Source organism: Lynx rufus, unplaced genomic scaffold (assembly GCF_022079265.1).
Source record: "Lynx rufus isolate CCGP_SWC_20201006 ecotype Redwood Valley unplaced genomic scaffold, mLynRuf1.p SCAF_8, whole genome shotgun sequence".
Lineage (NCBI taxonomy): Eukaryota > Metazoa > Chordata > Mammalia > Carnivora > Felidae > Lynx > Lynx rufus.
The window spans coordinates 52,761,322-52,781,123 of NW_025814896.1; positions in this window are offsets into that span (position 1 = coordinate 52,761,322).

Genomic DNA, 19,802 nt, shown 5'->3' on the forward strand with positions numbered 1-19,802 from the left:
AGAAAGCCAGGAGAATGGGCCACTATTACTCCAGAATAATTGGCTACTGCGATCCCAGAAGACATTTATTGCTACTGCTAGTAATTAAATATTACTTAAAAGCTAACATTTATTGAACACTTCAATTTGCATGTGCTGGGATGAGTTCCTTGTATACATAAATTTATTGTATATAAATTCAGTGCCAGGACTTTAGAATTGAAAGCATCCTTACAGGAAATGTTCCATACTTACTGGAAATTGAATAAGAGAATCTGGCCCAGCCTTTCCAGGCAGTGGGTGAGAGGGAGTTTGTGCTACCATAGTAAGGCTCGTTTTCAAGGTTCTACTCTCAGAGTGAGGTAAATCTCTTAGAATGGAGACTATGTTTTAGGAAAATGAAAGATGAACTATTTCCAAAAAAAAATTTCAAGTGTAAGAAACAGCTGGTTTGACGATATGTCAAAGAAGGTAGAGTTTGGATAATATCAAAATTACCATGTGATCAACATTAAGAGGAAGGTGGGAAGAGAACTAACATTTCTTTAAAAAATATTTTAGTGTTTATTCATTTTTTTGAGAGACAGTGAGAGACAGAGCATGAGTAGGGGAGGGACAGAGACAGAGGGAGACACAGAATTGGAAGTAGGTTCCAAGCTCTGAGCTGTCAGCACAGAGTCCAATGAGGGGCTCTAACTCACCAACCATGAAAATCATGACCTGAGCTGAAGTCGGACGTTTGACTGAGCCACCCAGGCATCCCAAGAGCTAACATTTCTTACAGACCTTCTATGTTAGATCTTTTATAGACTTTTCTTTTCTCTTTTAATTCATATCACAATTTTATAATTTACATTCATAAATGTGAGGAAGCTGGGAGTCACATGATCAATAAGTTGTCCAAGGTTGTAGCCAGTGTGTGTCTGCAAATTCCAGATTCCTTAAAAAAAGATTAGCTCTCTTGTTTTTTATTGTGAGTGTATATATGTACCAGAAAATTTGGAATAAGCCCAAATGTATGAAGAAAAATTATTTTTATGTTTTTATGTTTTTTTCAAATATATATTGATATGTCTATATTGAGGGGCACACACAATTATAATCTACAATATAAACATATTCCAAAAAAGATGGGATTCAGAGAGCTTCTCAGCTGATGAACACGTGGAGGTGCTGGAAGCATGGTACCCCTGGAGAAAGCATGGAAACTCATGCCCCTTCCCACACACCTTTCCCTATGCATCTTTCCCATCTGGCTGTTCCTGAGTTATATCCTTTTCTAGTAATCCAGTAATATATTAAGTGAAGTGTTTTCCCAAGTTCTATGAGCCATTCTAGCAAATGAATTAAATTCAAGGAAGGGGTCATGGGGACCTTCAACCTAAAGGTAGTTGGTTAGTGGGGTGACTGGGTGGCTCAGCTGGTTAAGTGACCCACTCTTGATTTCACCTCAGGTTGTGATCTCATGGTCGTGAGATCGAGCCCCATGTGGAGCTCTGTGCTGAGTGTGAGCCTTCTTTAAGATTCTCTTTCTCCCTCTTCCTCTGCCTCTCCCCCCATTGTGTGCACACTTCCCCATGTCAAAAATAAATTAAAAAAATAAAATAAAAAGTGGTTGGTTAGAAACACAGGCTGTAATATGAATTTGTGACTGGCATGTGAAGTCAGGGTTGAGGGGAGCAGTCTTGTGGGGACTAAGCCCTTAACCTGTGGGATCTGATGCTATCTCTAGGTAAAGAGTGTCTCAACTGCCAGTATCCAGAAAATCTGAGGATTGCTTGGTAAACCGCCCCCACCCTGCCCCATATCTGGTCCCAGAAAGTATAAAGTATGTATGAAGTATGCTACTTAAGTAGCATAAAGGAGAGGCACAGAAAGAGTTCTTCCTTTACAGGCATAAAGGCATAAAATTTCCACTTGAGAAACCAGCTGGAAACTTTGTCATCCCTTCAGGTCAGGGGCCTCCTTTGTGAAGCTGTCTCTGACTCCATGGACAGAAAGAGTTGTCCCTTCTCATGGGATCTTGTAGCATTTTGTGTGTAGATTTTTTAGCTCTTACTCCACTGTCCTACAATTACTTATTTTTATTTCTAGCCATCCTGAAGCTCAGGGACCTACCTGGTCTAGTCCCCTTTGTAGGCTCAGCATGTAGGGGAGAGATCCAGGTGGGAAGGAGAGATGATATTATGGGACAGGGATTTTGGAGATTTTTGACTCAGCTTCCTGAATTTCTAGACTTACATTGTTAAGCTGGTATTTGTTGGTTATAAATAACTTTTATTTTTTAGGTTCCTTAAAATATTCTCTGGCTTTAGTTAAGCACTTCTATTTATATCAATATAGCAGCACCTACACAAAAATTTGAAAAATAAATCAGTGAGTTGAGGATTTCTTTTAAGCCATATTCTTACCTTCAAGTTCCAGCTGAAAATTGGCAGCCCAAAGTCCTGACCAAGGGTCAGTGGACACACAAAATGCATTCCAAGGAAGCAGGGTAGTATTCCCTGGGTATGGCAATTGCAGAGGCTCAAATTACCACTGTGTCTGAGGCATACGGGGCCTTCAGCAGGTAAAGGCCCTTTGGGGGCTCTTGGCATCCATGTGGTAAGTTGGAGCCATTCCTGGAAGAATTAGTCCTGAACAGGAACTAGCCCTGTGACCTGGTCTGATGTGGAAGAAATGTAAACAAGGTCAAATGTGGCTTTGACCACTCTGCAAATATCAGCTCCCTTGACTTGATGCAAACTTGAGGGTTGTGTGGATGTTCCTTCCTCTGAATTGGCTTCTCAGTATCTGTGCATGCTCGGTGGATAGCTGAGCTTGGCAGCAGAATCCGGCTTTCGAGTTCCTGCAGTTTCTCTGCCTGGCAGAGAATCTAAAACACCTGGGCCTGTGGGAAAACAGGAAGTTGGCTTCAGGAGCAGATGCATCCAGCTCCAGGTAGACTCTTGCTCCTTTGGTGTTCTTTCATTTGACTTCTTAGCCTGACTCCCTGTGAGTGACAGTTCCTGTCTCCAACTGATGTTTTAAGATTAAAACCAGCAATATTAATGAAAACACTTTTCCTAGTACATAGTAAGTGCTTAAAATGCTGGTTCTTCCCAACCTGTATTTAGCCAAGCCTAAATGCAGAGAGGACAGAACCACAGTCTAGACCTTGGTGTATATCTATTTATACCTTGCCTTGTTCTACATAGGGTGTACTTTTATGGAGGCAAATTATATTCCCTAGTATCCTTGGCTACCTGGAAATTTAATCCATTCTTGTGTTAATCTCTGTTACTGCTATAGTTTTTGCCAACTCCCAACCTTGTTTATGACCCAGTGCTTTTCTTTCTTGAGTTCAAGTGTAACCAGGCACCCTAGCCTCCATTTCTGACAATGTCTTCTTGTATTCTTTGACCGCACCCTCGGATGCTTCTTCACTGACATCTCTGCCTCCTGTTTTCCAAAGATTTTTTCTATAATCTCAACCCATTTTTCTTCATTCTGCTCTCTTCTCTTTAACAACCTCACTGATTTCAGTGCTGTTAACTCATGGAACCTTGGATAACTCATAAGTTCCCAGCACTAGCTCGCTATCTTTTTCTGTGAAGTCCCTCATTACCAGCCACCTACTAAGGTTCTTCCAATGTCAGAGACACCTGGCATTGTGTACTTCACCTGCCCCACATTCTCTGCTGTCAAGGAAGCACTATTATCCACACCTGAAGCATCACCTTGGCCTAAGGATGGGAAAGCCCCCCTACTTAGCAATGTCAGTTATTAACATATAGTTACTAAACACAAATGTAAGCAGTGAATAAACCCATGGCCCTCAAAGAATTTGCAGTTAAAACTACTGTATATGTCTGCTTCTTCCATATCCACAGCAGATGAAGTGTAACATCACAGAACTTTCTAGCATATCTGCTCACCTCTGGCCTCTGCTCTTCTGGTCTCTGGAGCACTTAGCATATAAATTAAGTTTTATGAGTCCAGATCAAGTTATACACTGTTTATGGCCCAAAGGTTGAATGCTTTTAACTTAAAGTATCTGATATCAAGATTTGTTATAAAAGCACATTAATTAAGGAAGTGTGGTATTTGTGTAAGGACAGACAAGTAGTCTGATGAGACAGAAAGGAGAGTCCTCAAATGGAACCACACAGAGACAGCTAACGAGTCTAGAAGAAGATGGAACTGCAATGGAGAAGAGGAAAGTGTGACCTTTCCAATAAATAGTGCTGGAAATTGGATATCCAGCTGAAAGAAGCTGAATCTTCACCTCATTGTATGCCATACATGAAAACCAGGTCTAGGTGGATTGTAGATCTAAATGTGAAAGGTAAAACAATAAAGGTCCTAGAAGGAAACATGAGAGAACATTTCTATGACCTTTGGAAAAGCCAAGCTTTATTAGATGGGCTAACACAGACATCCACCATAACGGAAAACAATCACAAAATTGGATTAAATTAAAGTGAAGAACTATGTTCATCAAAAACACATTAAAAGAGTAAAAAAAATCTACACAGGAGGAGAAAGCATTTTTCAAAGACTCATATCCAGATTACATATAGAAGCCCTTCAGATCTTTGAGAAAAAGATTAACAGCCCAATAGGAAAATGGGCAAAAGACTCGAATGGGTACTTCACAAATAATGACACGGCCAACAAATACATGAAAAAATACTAACGTCAATAATATCTAGAGAGATAGATTTAATCAATAAATTAATAAATTAAAATTGAAATTAATGAAATAAAAACTTACATCACAAATGCAACTACCCAACCACCAGAATGTGTATAGATGAAGACCAGGTTTCCCAAGTTTGGGGGATGATGAGTAACTAGGATCCAATTCCACTTGCCTTTTCTTTTATTTTCTTTCTGTTTTTCTGTATTTTCCAAATTTTCTACTGAATTTGTGTTCTTTTGTAATCAGAATATAATGATATTTTTCTCCAGAGCATATTTTATTTTTTTAAATCCTTCTCAGCTATGCATCTGAAAGCAAAGTTACCAGCAGAATGGAGGGATCTATCCAAATAAATCTGGTGGGTTTGCCCTGATTCCTCAGAATGCATGGGAGGGTAAACTAAGGGGAAGAACTTTTGAATTCTGAAGGAAGAACTTCAGGAACATGTTTTGGGTTCATGCCTCTCAACAAGTAGAGTACGGATGACTTTCATGGTAGTGGGTGATTGTCCCCCTGAGTCTAATAGTTTATGGGGTCAGTGACAGGTCACTGTTGCTCTTTCTTTGAACTCAGTTCTTCCAGGACTTCCTACTCTGCTACACTTCTCTCCAGAAATCATTACAGTTGTTGGCTGTCCAAGTACACAGCAGACTTACCTAGCCTGGTATTTTATCTCTGTGTACATCTCCATGATGTGGATGTCAGCCAATGTGAGTAAGATTTTCTTTCTTGACATTATAGTCATAATTCTTCAAGGTGTTTGTGTTCTGGTGAATAAACTTGAATAAACCACCTTAGTTCATTGTTTAGCAGCTTCCTTTCTTTAAATTAAAATCTCTCTTATGACATTAAGGATGATATAATAAGACTTACTCTATAACTGGCACTGTTCCAAGAATTTCACAGTTTTTGGTATTTAATTTAGACCTCTAAATTAATGTGGGGTGGATGCTACTTTTGTGTCATAGCAGAATGACACTGAAGCACTTGGGTAAATTCCTCACTCTGGATCACAGCAGCAGAGCCACAATTTGAACCCTAGGAAGCTACATCCCTAACACAGGCTTTTAAACAGACTATACCATGTTTAAGTCCATCTACTTCTATAGCATTGTTTCCTGGTGAATGTAGAGTAGCAGCACTAGTACAAAGTGAGGAATATTCCAGATTGGGTCATATTTTTTGAGGTCAGAGCTCCAGGCTCAATTTCTGGACACAAAAGTCCTCAGATACTTTCTCATAGCATAGCTTACTTCTGACTCCCTTCCCCATATGTTCCCTGGGCCACATCCCTACATCACTTATAATTCACCTTCTCCTCCAAAGGAATTGTTTGTTCATCTTTGTGGTCTTATATGTTAAGTATAAAGGGTGCTTTGATAGTTCAGAGTATGGAGAAATATAACTTTTTAAAAAAATTTCTTTCCCAGAGGAACTGAAGAGAGATTTTTCCAAATAAGATGTGCAAATGGCCAACAGACACATGAAAAGATGCTGAAGATCACTCATCATCAGGGAAGTACAAATCAAAACCACAATGAGATACCACCTCACACCTTAGAATGGCTATTATCAAATAGACAAGGAATAAAAAGTGTTGGCAGGGATGTGAAGAAAAGGGAACGCTTTTGCACTGTCAGTGGAAATGTAAATTGGTGCAGCTACTGTGGAAAACTGTATGGAGGATCCTGAAAACATTAAAGATAGAACTACCATACAATGCAACAATTCTGTTTCTGGGTATATAAAGAAAATGGGGAAAAAAAAGGATATTGAAGATATATCTACACTCAATGTTTTTTTGAGCATTATTCTCAATAGCCATGACATGGGATGACTTAAGTATCCATCAACAGATGAATGGATAAAGAAGATGAGGCATACACACACACACACACACACACACACACACACACACAAACACACACACACACGAGTATTATTCAGTCATGAGAAAGAAGGAAATTCTGCTATTTGTGACAACATAGATTGACCTAAAGGGCATTATGCTAAGTGAAATAAGTTAGATAAAGACAAACTACTGTATGATCTCACTTACATGTGGAAACTAAAAAGAAGCTGAACTCTTAGAAACAGATAGTAGAATGGTGGTTACCAGGGGCTAGAGGGTAGAGAAAATGTTGGTGAAAGGGTAAATAAACTTCCAGTTATAAGATGAATAAGTTCTGGGGATCTAATGTAAAGCATTGGGATTATAGTTAACAATATGTGTTATAAACTTGAAAGTTAAGAGAGTACACCTTAAATTTTCTCTCCTCCAAGAAGTAATGGTAGTTATGTCACATAATGGAGGTGTTAGCTAATGCTATGGTGGTAATCATTTCAAAATATTTAAGTGTATCAAATCAACACGCTGAACATTTTAAGCTTACACAATGTAATATGTCAATTATATGTCAATAAAGCTGGAAAAAAATAAAATGATAAAGAAGTAAATAAACCATTTTCAAGTTTCAAGTTCACCCGAAATTTAGTTTTGTCTTTTAAGAGGCTAACAATCCTATCCCCTTTCAAAATTAATAACATTTCATTTTCAATATTTTAATCCATTTCATTTAAAGGAGTAACTAAAGGAAGAGCTACAAATATATCCTCCCTCTGTTTCTACTATTACTTACAGTTTGCGTTTAAAAGCAGGCAATGTATCTTCAGACGAGGAAGTTGGGGACCAGATCTAGGTTTTGCTTAGAGAGATTTTAACCAGGCTTCACCTACAGGATGTTTGAACACCTTGACACAAGGAAAACTGGCAGCATGGAGGTCCAATCACCATTGGTCCCACCACTGAGGCATGTGGTCACATTCTTAGTGATGCTGTAGCCTGTACGTTGCTACAGCTTTCTTATCCAAGAATTCATTTTCTGTTATCACTGTATTAGAGCCCTGACCAAAGAGTTTACTTTTGATAGCATTCACCACACCTAGGTACAGAATCAGGGTCGGGTTTCTGTTCAAAGTGTAACACAGGGTGAATTCATTCGCAACCATGGGAGGAAATGATGGAATGAGCACCCTTCCATGAAAATCAGGCCACAGTGAGAAGACAGAGTACTCTCTTGAACTCAAACTACCACATGATCTAGCAATATTACTTCTGGGTATTTATCCAAAGGAAACAAAACACTAACTCAAAAAGATATATGCACCTTCATGTTTATTTTACTATTATTTAAAATAGCCAAGTTATTGAAACAACCTAACTGTCCATTGGTGGATGAATAGAGAAAATGTGATACATACATGCTGGATATTATTAAGCCATAAAAATGGACATACTGTCATTTGTGGTAACATGGATGGACCTTGAGGCTATTATGCTAAGTGAAAGAAAATGGAGAAATACACTGTATCTCCCTTACATGTGGGATCTTAAAAAAAAAACAAAAACCAACAAACTGAACTCACAGATACAGAGAACAAACTTGTGGTTGCCAGAGGTGGGGGGTTTGGGGTGGGCAAAATGGGTGAAGGTGAAAGTGGTCAAAAGGTACAAATGAAATAAATAAGTCCTAGAATATAATGCACAGCATGGTGACTATAAATGAAATAAATAAGTCCTAGAGTTATGAAATAAATAAGTCCTAGAATATAATGCACAGCATGGTGACTATAGTTAATAATATTGTACTGCATATTTGAAAGTTGCTAAGAGAGTATATCTTAAAAATTCTCAACATAAGAAACAAATTTATAATTGTGGGTAGTGATGGTTGTTAACTAGACTTCTTGTGGTGATTATTTCACCATATATACATATGGAATCATTATGTTGTACACCAGAAACTAATTTTATGTCAATTAGGTCTCAATTAAAACAACCAACTAAACAAATGAAAGGGCCTGTGTCCTTAGTATCAGGACAAATGGAAGTGGTGTTGGGCCATGCTTTCTATTGTATAGCCCTGAGCACAGAGATGGGCAGAGGTTCAAGCAGAGGGTGACAGCTTGCGGAAGAAGCGGTAGACAGAATTCTGGGGGTCTGTGTCTAGGACAATAAGGATCTACTTGTTCCTCCTCCATCAAATCTACTCTCTGAGCAGCAAGCAGAGTTATCTTCTCAAAAACTCTCACTTCCCCAGGCGCCTGGGTGGCTCAGTTGGTTGAGCGTCCAACTTCCGCTCAGGTCATGATCTCACGGTTCGTTGGTTCAAGCCCAGCGTCAGGCTCTGTGCTGACAGCCTGGAACCTGCTCTGGATTCTGTGTCTCCCTCTCTCTCTGTCCCTCCCCTGCTCATTCTCTGTCTCTTAAAAATAAATGTTAAAAAACTCTCACTGGCTTCACCCTGTATAATATCTATCAGGGGTTAGCAAACTTTTCCTGTAAAGGAGGAAGTAGTGAATATTTTAGAGTTTGCCAATCATACGGTGTCAGTTGCAACTATTCAGCTCCACCATTGCAGCGTGAAAGCAGTTACAGACAATACTCAATGGGCCATAGTTGTGTTCCAATAAAATTTTCTTTACAAAAACAGGTGGTGCGTCATAGTTTGCTCACTCTGGTATATAGAATAAGGAGAAAAGTCTTGAATTTAGAATAAAAGCTACTTTTGGTAAATCCCTCCTACCTATAGCTCTGGGTTCTCTGCTGCCATTCTTCTTCACTACACAGTCGGCCAGCTATCACCTTCAAGGTGATGTCACTGTTCTTTTTGGTTCCTTTATGTAACAGTTTTGTTTAGATATAACTCACGTACCACAAATTTGCCAATTTAAAATGTATAATTTAGTGGCTTTAGTGTCCACAGATTTGTGCCACCATCAATTTTAGAGCATTTTTATCACCCCAAAGAGATCTTGTATCATTTAGATACCACCTCCAGCCTAGGTAACCACTAATTTACTTTATGCATCTGAAAATTTGCCTATTATGGATATTTCATACAAATGGAATCATACACTATGTGGCCTTTAGTGGCTGACTTCTTTCATAATATTCTTAAACTTATAATTTCAATTTTGTGGTCTTTTCAAGGTTCAGCCATACTGTAAATAGCATTTCCTTTTAGGTATACACCACATCTTCTTTATTCATTTATCAGTTGATGGACATTTATCAGTTGATGGACATTTTGACTCTTATAAATAATGCTCCTATGAACATTCATATGCAAGTTCTTATGTGAACAGATCTTTTTCATTTGTTTTGGATATATACCTAAATATATATGAGTAGGGAGGGGATAATACTAAACATTAAAATAAGGTAAGTATTTAAAAACAGTATAATAGTAATTTTTAAAGTTCATGTATTTCCTTAAGAGAATTCACCACTACAAGCTGAATGTACTTTCTGAATTGTTCATATAATCAAGGCAATGTTTCTTCTTTTAAAACATCAGAAAATGTACTAAGGCTTATAAACAGATGTAGCTGCCCTCAAGATTTCAGTATCAGTGGCTTTCTTTAAATTAAAACTCACAAAGTGCATAATTAAGGCATATCAAAAAACCAAATCTTTTACTCTAATGACAGGTTTCCATGCTTAATATTTAGTGGCTTATTTGACAAAATTAGGTCTTTTCAGGGAAAAAATATAAGCCACTGTAAAACATTTAGTTTGAAATGTATTTTAATATCTTCTTAGAAATAAAAATTTATTGGTGCCCAGGTGCCCAGTGCCAAGTGTCTGACTTGATTTCAGTTCAGGTCATGATCTCATGTTTCGTGTGATCCAGCCCCGAGTCAGCCTCTGTGCGGATACTGCAGAGCCTGCTTGGGATTCTCTCTATCCCTCTCTTTCTTCCCATCCCCAGATGACACTCTCCTCTCTCAAAATAAATAAACATTAAAAAAAAGATTTTCTCCCTCTTCCTCTGCTCCTCCCCTGCACACATGCTTGCATGGGCACGCATGTTCTTTTTCACTCTCTCTCTCTAAGGAATAAAAAGAAGAAAGAAAGAAAGAAAGAAAGAAGAAAAGAAGAAGAAGAAGAAGAAACAAAAGTTTATAGAGGAAAGGGGTCATCAAAAGGGAAAGACAAAACCCCTGTTCAGGGCTCTTATCTCCTCCTGGACATTCGCCTTTCTTGTATTCAATTCTGCATCCGCTCTCTTGCTGGACAAGAGAGAACTGCAGACTCAAAGTCTGTGATGTATGTGTGTGTGTGTGTGTGTGTGTGTGTATTGAGGCAGAGGCCAGCTTACTAGAGTTATTTTTTCACAAATAATAGCAACTGACCATGCTTAAGTTAGACACAAAAATATTTTATTTGAAAGATACAGGGTAGCCTACAAAACTGAAAGAAAAGAGGAAGAACCAGGGCAGTAAGTGAAGCAGCCCTAGGAATCTAGGAAGAGTACTCAAAGGGCAATCTCTCTTCAAGGCACTTCTCTCAAGTTGAGTGAACCCCAAATAAATTCAGTGTTTGCTCGTAATTAAAATTCCAGGGCTAAGTATCTGACTGACCTAGTTTGGTTCATATTTTCACCCTTTGGCCAGAAAAAGGTGGGGTTCCTTTATGGCTAATTCCATGAAATTATATACATTTGGGGAGGAGAAGTTTGTCAAAGCAAAACTGAGATGGTAATAGTGGAAGGGGGAATTAGTGTTGAAAAGGTGAGAACAATGTATGTGTACAAGAAGAAATAAAATCAATACATAAACAGCAATAATGAAAGGGAAAATTCTATAAGTACCATAGAAGAGACATAAATAAAATACTCTGAAGAGTCTGCAGAAGGAAACTTACACACACACACACACAGATACACACACACACAAATGGTGGTGGCCCATCATGAAAAATCTCACAAAGGAGATGACATGTAAGTTCCTCTTTCAAAGGAGAAGAAAAAGCCTTGTTATATAGATTAGAGTTAGTGGGGCAGATAGGACTCAGACTGAGGAAACAGCCTCATTAAAGATGAGAATCTTGGGTGTGTGTGTGAGATCTGTCTGGGGAACAGAGACTAGTCCTGTTTGACTTTAACAGTGAGCAGCAATTTCCCAACATGTGCTTTGGGAATCCATGTTGACCCCTGAGACTCTTTCAGGGGATCTTCAGGTCAAAAGTTTTCATAATAATAAACGATGCTTGCCTTTTACACACTCATTCTCTCAGGATTGTACAGTGGGGTTTTCCAGAGCTATATTATCTGTGACAATGCCATTGTTTTTATGACAGATGGGATGATGGAATTAATATGAATTATTCTTGTGTTTTAAAAATTTCTGTTTTAATTTGTAATATGGAAAATATTGCTAGATATAAACCACATAAGTTAAATCTATTTGGGATTCTCAAAAAATTTTTAAGAGTGTGTAAGGATCCTGAGAACCACTGGTATAGACCAGATGGGTAGAGAAATGGAGATATACTATGGTGGCTTTTTTAGTTTCTCATGACAAAGAGTGTATGATTAGTTTGACAGTCAGTGGATTACTGCTGAAGCAGTAGAATGACATACTCAGAGCTGCCTTTTAAGAACCATATGAATTAGACTATAAAATGGGTTGAAGAAACAAGAGTAGAAGCTGGGAGCAAAATTACAAGGTTATTACTAGGCTGCTCTAGGAGCCTAGGCAAGGGGTATGTGTTACTGAAGCAGAAGGGAGAGTGGGAAAGAGAAGGTCAGCAGAAGTGGACATTACTGCACCCAGCATATGACTAACATGGGGATTACTAGGGAGTGAGATGTTAAGAATACATGACTTCAGTGTTTAAACCTAGATGCTTATTATGATTAATTTTATGTGTCAACTTGACTGAACCATAAAGTGCTCAGATGTTCAGTCAAATATTATTTTCTGTGTTTTTGTGATGAGATTAACATTTAAGTTGGTAGACTGAGTACAGCAGATTGCCATCCACCATGTGAGTGGGCCTCATCCACTCAGTTGAAGGCCTGAATAGAACAAAAGACTGACTTCCCTTGATTAAGAAAGAATTCTCCTTCCTGAGGGGTTTGGAACTGGGACATTGGCTCTGCAAGTCTCCATAATTGTATGAGCCAATTCTTTAATACATATACTAGTTCTGTTTCTCTGGAGAATTCTAACAAGATTTTGGTACAAAGAGTGGTTCTGGAGGAATAGAATCTTAAGGATGAATTTTCCAAATTGGTTCTGGGAGTTCCTGGAATTGGTTCTCTAATCTGATAAGATTTAAAGACATATAAATGATACTATTTCCGGTAGTAAAAAGAACATTGATATCCTTTGGCGTGATTTAGCAGTAGAGATATGTGAAATATCACCATTGGATACTCCTAATCAAGCACTTGGGAAAAACAAAGATCTGGGTTATCATGCATGTGATATGTTCAAACATTTGTCATTATAAACTGGTGAGTGTAATTAGATTGGCTGGTTGCTTGCAACATCACTGGACACAGATATTGCTGGACAAAATGAGGAATGAAAATGACAAGCTCAGGAGCTTGAATTCCCTGCTAAAATGCCACATAAGTGATCTGAAAGCCTCTATGTCTTGCCTGAAAGAGATCCTCATCTCTTACATCTGCAGGGCTGAGATGTCAAAAACCAAACTCAGAAGCTATCCTGCAAGTGGCTGGATTACAATACAATGCAATTATTAGAACACAAATAGAATACCCAGCTCATTGGGTATCTACTGTTAAAGTGAGGTTATTGACTGGGAGGAGTGAGATACTGAAAGTTAGAATGGGTGTGTGTATAGAAACCATTGTGGAGCTGGGTATTCAGTGCCCCCTGAATTCAGTGCCAGTAGAATGGCCTCTCCACTTCCATTGGTGGGGATTGACCCTGCATTGACTGAGGAGACTGTACTGGCTTCTCCTGAGACAACTGCCTTGTAAGAAACTGCTGATTCTTCTCAGGACCCACTCTAGCACCTTCTTTGATTCTAGACCAATACCTAGACTCAAGTCCCAGAAGATCCCTAAAGGTGAGGTACAGTGTGACTCATAAGAAGGTGCATTGCACTCCAAAGAACTACTTGAGTTTTTTAATTTATAAAACCAAATCCTGGGACTATGTGTAGGAATGTATATAAGGGTGAGGAGTAATGGTGGAAGGAATATAAAATTTAATTAAGCCAAATTCATGCACGAGGGCCCACTAAGCAGAGATTCTGCATTTACTGTTGCAACTCTGGGGGTTAGGGGGCATTGTACTGTGTGGGTGGTTGCCTGAAGCATGGCCCAAGAGGTGGCCTACTTTGAGCCAATGAGAAATACTGTGCCTGAATTGGTTTAATGTAGAGGAAGACATTCAAAGGCTTAGGGAGACCAGAATATTAGAGTGGATTTGTCATTTAGGACCTATTCAGCCACACTGGGAGGGTCCAGAAGGCATCCTTTCCACCACGGCTGTGAGGAATAAATTTATGAGGGAAGCCTGGCATCCTTGTGGAGTTTGGGGCCTGCAGTCTGTGAACTGGGTAGCCTAATGCAAGGAGAGTAGTTAGATTCTGGGGTGGCAGGGCCAAGGGATGGCACTCAACCACCAGAGACAAAGTGGGTATGGTTGTTACCAATCCATCTATCACAGCCACTAATTCAGGAAACAAACAGGTGAGTCTTGGCATGCTGCCATGGCCAACTGCTTGAATCCCAATGGGGCTGGACAAATGGGAAGCATAGCACCTGACTGAGTTTGCCAACACTGTTGCTGAACAAACATGGATAAACTTGTAGCAAGAGAAGCCAATAACTCAGAAGGCGAGGGTTTGGAAAAGAGGAAGGGAAAAATTTATTTCAAGTGCCAGCAGTTGAGGGAGGTGGCAGGCTCAAGCCTTAACAACTGACCTCTCCACCTGCAAGATGGGCATCTAGAGTTTTATAAGGAGAGGCTGGGGGTAGGGGATGGGTGTGTGCAAGAGGGTAGGCAGAGAGTACATGGTCACCAGTGGGGGTCAGTGTGTGTTAAGCATGTGATCACATGCCAGATGTGGTCTTCTAGGCATTCTGTTGCTGTCAGGGCTTTTCTGATCCAGTCATTGTAAAATATCCTTGTCACTGTCTCAAGAAAGTGAGATAAGGAATAAGCACAACGTGTTTCTGTTACAGCCTTAGTTAAGCGGTATTGTCTATTTCTGGTTTTAACTGTTGGGGTCTATAGTTGAGCAAGAGGTCACTGTAAAGGACAGCTGAGTCAAACCAGTGCTCAAGTACTCTGATGTGTACAGACCTATGGCATTGCCTCATTGATTGTGGTGTGATATAGGAAGCCTGCTAAATTCTTACTTGATCTGTATAAGCAGAAAAGTTCTAGGTCAAGTGAACAAAGTCTAACCTCACTCATCAAAACAGATCGTTAAGACTCCTCACTCAATTCTGAGACAGGAGTCAGTTTACAGACCTAGAATCTCATAGGATGAAGGGAGGCCAGGTCCCCTTGAGGAGAGACCCTGGTAAACTATCAAACACATACTGTTAATCTTTCTCTCTCCCTCCCCAAAGGAACCTACAGCTATTTACCAGGATAACTGTGCACTTGGGAAAGGGAGATAATCAGACCTGTTAAGGACTACTGAACACTGGCTCTGAATGGACACTGGCTCCAGGAGACCCCAAATATCACCATGGTCCCTTAGTCAGAGTAGGGGCTTAGGTGATCAGTAGGTCAGGTGATCAATGGAGTTTTAGCTCAAGTCTGTCTTGTAGTGAGTCCAGTGGGTCCTCAAACCTATCCTGTGGTTATTTACCCAGCTCTGGAGTGCATAATAGAAATACACATATTCAGCAGCTGGCAGAATCCATCCTCATGGTTGTTCCTGACCTGTAGAGTGAGGGCTATTGTGATGGGAAAGGCTGAGTGGAAGCCACTGGAACTGCCTCCACCCAGGAAAATAGTAAACCTAAAACAATACCACATTCCTGGAGACACTGTAGAGATTAATGTCACCATCAAGGACTGGAAGGATGCAGTCCCACTACATCCCCATTCAACTCTCCTATTTGGGTTGTGCTGAAGACAGATAGAGCTTGGAGAATGATGTGGATTATTGTAAGTTCAACCAGGTATTAACTCTAATTGCAGCCTCTGTACCAGATGTGGTCTCCTTGCTTGAGCAAATTAATGCATTGCTGGTACCTGGTATGCAGCTATTGACCATGCCAATGCTTTTTTCTCCATATCTGTTCATAGAGACCACCAGCACTTTTGCTTTCAGTGGGCAAGGCTGGCAATACACCTTCACTGTCCAACCTCTGGGGTACATCAGCTCTCCAGCTCTATGTCATAATTGATCACCTTTCTGTTCCACAAGATATCACGCTGATCAATCACATTGTTGATATTATGCTGATTGGAACTATTGAGCACTAGGCTTATTGGACACTAGACATATTGGCATGTCACAGGGTGTGACATAAATCCAACAAAAATTCAGTGGCCTCCTACCTCAGTGAAATTCCTAGGGGCCCAGTGGTGCAGGGCATGTTGAGAAACCATTCTAAGGTGAAGAATAAGTTGTTGCACCTAGCCCTTCCCACAACCAAAAGTCTCAGTGCCTAGGATGCCTCTTTGGATTTGTTGGCAGCATATTCCCCATTTGGGTGTGCTACTCCGACCCATTTACTGAGCGACCCTACAAATATGCTAGTTTTGAGTGGGGCCCAGAACAAGAGAAGGCTCTACAGCAGGTCCAGACTACTGTGCAAGGTGCTCTGCCACTTGGGCCATGTGACCCAGTAGATCCAACAGTGCTTGGAATGGCAGTGGCAGAGAAGGATGCTGTTCAGAGCATCTGATGGGCTCCTACAGGCGAAATACAGCCCTTAGGATTTTGGAGTAAAGCCTTGCCAAGCTCTTCAAATAACTACTCATCTTAAGAAACAACTCTTGGCCTATTACTGGGTCTTAGTAGAGACTGAACACTTAACCCTGAGCCGCCAAGTTGTCGTGTGGCCTGAGCTGCCCATCAGGAATTGGGTGTTACCTGACTCACCAAATTATAAAGCTGGGTATGCACAGCAGCACTCCATAATCAGATGGAGGTGGTATATACATGACCAGGCCCAAGCAGGCCCTTAGGCACAAGTAAGTTACATGAAGTGGCGCCAATACCCATGGTCTGGCTCCTGCTACATAGCCTTCTCTCTCCCAGCCTACACCTGTGGCCTCATAGGGAGTTTCTACGATCAGTCAACAAAGGAAGAGAAGACTCAGGCCTGCTTTATAGATGCTTCTGCAGGATATGCAGGGCCCACGTGAACATAGACAGTTGCATGCTATAGCCCCTTTATGGGGCATCTTTGAAGTATGACTTCAAGCAATGAACCTCATTGTTAACTTTGATGCAGAAATGACCAGATGTGTAATTATATACTGATTTGTAGGCTATGGCCAATGGTTTGGCTGATGGTCAAGGACTTGGAAGGAATATGTTGGAAAATTGGTGACAAAGAAATTTGGGCATGGTATATGTGGATAGGCCTTTCTCAGTGGGCAAATAATGTGAAGATATTTGTATCTTGTGAGAATGCTCAGTGACCTCAGTGATAATCAAGTGAGTAGGATGACTTGTTCTGTGGATGTCAGTCAGCCTCTCTCCCCAGCCACCCTTGTCATTGCCCACTAGGTTTGTGAACAAAGTGGCCATGGTAGCAGGGTGGAGGTTATGTGTGGAATCACCAATATGGGCTTTCATTCCCCAAGTCTGGCTATGGCCACTGCTGAGTGTCCTATCTGCCAGCAGCAGAGACCAGCCCAGAGTTCTAGATCTGCACCATTCCCCAGGGTGATGAATCAGGTATAGGTTAATTGCATAAGCCACTTCCACCATGAAAGGGGCAGCATTTTGTTCCCACTGGAACAGACACTTACTCCGGATATTGTTGCAGGACAAAGGACCAGTTCTGAAATCAAATTTGGCCTGCTTGCTGCTCCAAAGTCAATACTCAAGAGACAGGTGATGATGAGAAAGGAAAAGTTGCTTTATTCAGGAAGCTGGCAACCTGGGAAGATGGTGGACTCATGTCCCAAGACTGTCTTCCCTATCCAGAGGAACCAGTGGAAAAGAGAGAAAATGGGGGAGGGGGCTACATGCAGGAAAAACTGATGCTCAGGGGTTAATCATTTGTCCTTGAAAGGCCTCCAGAATCCTCTGTTCTGCCAGTAATCAAGGCTCCCAGGTGTCTCTCAGTAAAGGATGCCCCTGCAGCCAGCAAGCCATGTCCTGGCAAGGAAGTCCAGATTCCCACTGCCTGTGCTAGGAATCAAGACACCTAGGTTGTCTCTTACTGAGGATACCATGGTCAGTGGTGGCTGTTTTAGAGTGCAGTAAGGCCTTATCTTCCAGAAAGTCTAGTCCTTCCTTCCTCAAGGCCAGGGGTCTGCAGGCTCTGAAGGGAAGTAGGTTAATTCTGCTATAAACTATGGGGTTTAGGTCAGCAAGCAAAGAGTGCCTACCTTGAAGCAAGTTAACATTTAAGACCTGTTGGAGTGCTGTTACAATACAATTTGCCTTCCTTGGATGCAATGCTTCTGCCAAAACTATTATCCATGGTCTTATAGAATGCTTTATCCAGCACCAAGTTATCGTAAACAGCCTTGTTTCTGATCAAGGAATCATTTCATGGTAAGTGAAGTGAGCCAAGGGGCTTGTGCTCACAGAATCAGTTCACTGGTCTTACCATTCCCACTGTCCTAAAACAGCTGGCTTGATAGAACTGTGGAATGTCCTTTTGAAGACTCAGTTACAGTACAGGTGGGGTGGTAAGATATGTTAGGAGGCTCTATAGTCTCTGAATCAACATTCAATGTATGGTGTTGTTCCTCCCATAGCCAGGATTCATGAGTCCAGGAATGAGGGTGTGGAAATAGGAATAATGGCACCAATTGCTATCAACACCCAGAGACCCACCAGCAAAAGTTTTGCTTCCTATTCCTGTAAGCTTCTGCTCTACTGATCTAGAGGCCTTAGTTCCAAAGTACAGGATGATTCCAGCAGGAGACTCATTGAACTGGAAATTAAGATTTCTGCCAGGCCATTTTGGGCTCCTCATGCCTTTGAATCAACAGGTAAAGAAAGTAGTTGTTTGCTACCAAGGGGACTATACTCCACAATGGAGGTGAGGAAGAGTATGTCTGGAATACGGGAAATCCTGTAGGGCATCATTTAGTATTACCATGCCCTGTGATTAAGATCATTGAAAAACTACAACAACCCAATCCAGGCAGGATACTAATGGTCCAGATGCTTCAGGAATGAATATTTGGGTACCCCCACCAGGTAAAGAACCACAACCTGCTGAGGTGCTTACTGAAGGCAAAGGGAATATGGAATAGAAGAAGCTAATTATGAATACCAGCTATGACCACATTACCAGTTACATTAATGAGAACAGTAACTACTATGAGAATTTCCTCCTTATTTTGTTATGAATACGTTTGTGTTTATGTACTGACTTTACATCATGTTATTTAAGTATTTACTTCATAACATCATAGTATTTAAGCTGTAGGACGTCAAGGAGAAAAATTCCCAAGAAAATAGTGCTCCTATAAATAGCAACTGGAAATCAGGAGCAATTGTTTATGAGGGAGAGGGAACAGGGGAAGAGAAGGAGAATGAGTTAGGTTTTAAACATTTTTGAGACTGAAGTGCCACAGGTACTGTAGGTGGGAATATCTATGAGGCAGTTGAAAATATAACAATTGTGGGGAGGGTTTGAGACTGGATATTTCAATGTGCGAGTGAATCACACAGAAGCACCATTTGGAGTTTTTGAAGGGGGCAGAATATATTCAGATCTGAATTTCAAATTCATAGACGCTAGACTTAAAGGAAACTTAGATGATTCTCTTGTTTACACCTCCAACCCAGAGGGAAGCATGTAGTCTTCAGTCTCTTTCTTACAATGAACCCCCAATCTCCTAATAAGAAATATATGTACTATGAAATGCCCTTGGATTAGTTGACAGAGGTGCAAGCATGCTCTCCTATTTGAGTGAGAAGATGAGTCAGGTTCCTGAGGAATGGAGGACTTCCACTTCTGTTGATGAACGACTTACATTTTTCACAACATTCCAGAAAGAAGCTGAACTCCAAGGTCTTTTATCATTCACCTTGACAGGCTTGCTGTATGAAGCTTTGTATGCAGATTGGTTTATGATTTCAAAGTATTTTTTTCAGCTTTAGATCTTTAATTTTTTTAGATTTATTTATTTTTGAGAGAGAGAGTGCAAGCAG